Consider the following 2606-nt stretch of genomic DNA (forward strand, 5'->3'; position numbering starts at 1 on the left):
GGCACCCATATGACCAATCTGGCTATTTGGCATCACCATCAATCATGGCTCTGAATTTACTTGCTACTGATAAGCAATGATTTTCTTCCACTTATTCACACATAAGTACTTAACAGAAAAAAATATAATGTGCCCTTAATACAGTGAAAAAACAATGTGTTCAGGGTAACTAAGCAACTACGTAGCACCCCTATAATACGTGTACCAGCTGTTAGACAACAGCAGCAACAAGCATCCCTAGGCTTTCAGTCTCCACTTACGATGTTGTAGCCTCAAGTTCCCAGGCTCAAGCAATCTTCCTGCCTCATGTGGCTAGGCCTACAGGCACTCACCACCATGCCCTGCTAACTTCTGAATTTTTTTGTAGAGACAAGGTCTCACTATGTTAACCAAGCTGGTCTCGACCTCCTACCCTCAAGCCATCCTCCCTCCTTCCCATCCCAAAGTTCTAAGATTGCAGATGTAAGCCACCGCACCCAGCCTCACTGTGTTCTTTATAGGCACTTTTTCTGCAGTATTAATGTCACTTGATGGTCACTATTATCACAATCACCTTGAATCAGAACCATTTCAGCTATTTCACCATTGGTCAATGAATGAACAACCGTAGACCCATGAATGTTAAAAAGTTCTTTGACATACACTTCTTCCTGCTTACTTACAGACTCTGAAGGTATATATTTTGCATATGTAAAGAGCTTAGACATCTTTTTTTTTTCATTTGACATGAGGAATCCTTCCAAGTCATCACCTGTTCATCATCCTCACTGAACATAGTTGCAGACCAGAGTTCATGCCAGGCACGCACAGCTGTGTTTTTGTGTCGTTGTTTTCCAAGCCCTGGCAACAACCTCTTCTCATCATCGGCAAATGTTTGCATGTAGTAGGGACTGGACATGATGCATGTATACACCATGCATATGTAACACAGCACCTTAATTCACTCATTTATCCATGCCACAAACATGTATCGAGCATATGCTTGGTACAGGCACAATCCCGGCTCGTGGGGATACAGAGAATAAGACACAGACTTCAATAATTCTGACTTTGCTATTTAAAGCAGAATTGCGGATGACATGTAATACACAAAACCATGAGATTTTAGAGCAGAAAGGATGCTGGAAATGATCTAATCAAAAATTCTTATAATGTGGTGTAAGAAAAACGTAGTCCATATAAGCCATCCTTCAGCTAAATTCCTTTTGAAAACCTTCCACACCCACACCTCTGTTCACTGCTTCCAGGATGCTGTTCAAGAAAAATGTTTTTATATTTATTCTTTCCTGGTCTAAGGATATGCTGGTCACGTGGCTGAATTAATGAAGTCACATTTGGGGGAAGTACATGGCATAAACATTTTTGATGAGAATTTCAGCTGGAAGACGAGCAGAACAGTTGTCAAAGAATAACAAAATCTTGCAGTTGTCATCCAGTCCAACTTCCCTGCAGTTGGCGTGAACCTCTGGTACAAAAGGTTTACGAAACCAAGCATAAAAGATGTCCCTGGGCTGGGTGCAGTGGCTCATGCCTGTAATCCCAGCACTTTGGGAGATCAAGGAGGGTGGATTGCTTGAGCCCAGGAGTTTGAGACCAACCTGGGTAACATGGCAAAACCCCATCTTTACAAAAACATACAAAAATTAGCCGAGGGTGGTGGCATATGCCTGTGTATGCCTGTAGTCCTAACTACTTGGGAAGCTGAGGCGAGAGGATGGCTTGACCCCAGGAGTTCGAGGCTGCAGTGAGCTGTGATCATGCCACAGCACTCCAACCTGGGTGACAGAGCAAAATCCTGTCTCATTTAAAAAAAAAAAAAGACTCCCTTGTGATCTATGTTTTTCTGTTAGCATAATAATGGACTGGTAAGAAATTCACTTATAGAAAACAACAAGCTTTTGCCTCTCGCAGCAAGTGTACACTTATGCACGCCTGTTGCATTAGCACATCTAAGCACAGTTATCCTCTTCTTGGATCCTTAATTCCTATAAGTACTGTCTCATCAGCTGTAGTCAGTGTCTTTCTGGGGCAATAATGCCAAGACAGTGATGTTTTGTCAGCATTAAAGACTTGTTCTGGCCGTGCACGGTGGCTTATGCCTGTAATCCTAGCACTTTGGGAGGCCGAGGCGGGTGGATCACTTGAGGTCAGGAGTTCAAAACCAGCCTGGCCAACATAGTGAAACCCTGTCTCTACTAAAAGTACAAAAATGTTAGCCAGGCGTAGTGGTGGGCACCTGTAATCCCAGCTACTGGGAGGCTGAGGCAGGAGAATTGCTTGAACCCAGAAGGTGGAGGTTGCAGTGAGCAGAGATCTCCCGCCTGGGTGACAGAGCGAGACTCTGTCTCAAAAAACAAAACAAAACAAAGACTTGTTCTGGCATCAGATTTCATCAGCCATGACCTTGGCAAACTCATCAATGAATTTCTCTGCTGCTTTATAACCAATAGATGCTTTGTCACCACAATTGTTTAAAAAATTAATGCTGTATCTTTACTTAAATTTCTGCCACAGCCTGTTGAATTTTCACAGGTCTCTTCAATTTTCAGTCCATCACAATAGATCTGTGCTTGTTTCATGGTCAGCATACCATTAATGGCATATGT

The sequence above is a fragment of the Mandrillus leucophaeus genome, unplaced genomic scaffold (genome assembly GCF_000951045.1).
Source record: "Mandrillus leucophaeus isolate KB7577 unplaced genomic scaffold, Mleu.le_1.0 Scaffold38, whole genome shotgun sequence".
In the NCBI taxonomy this organism is placed as follows: domain Eukaryota; kingdom Metazoa; phylum Chordata; class Mammalia; order Primates; family Cercopithecidae; genus Mandrillus; species Mandrillus leucophaeus.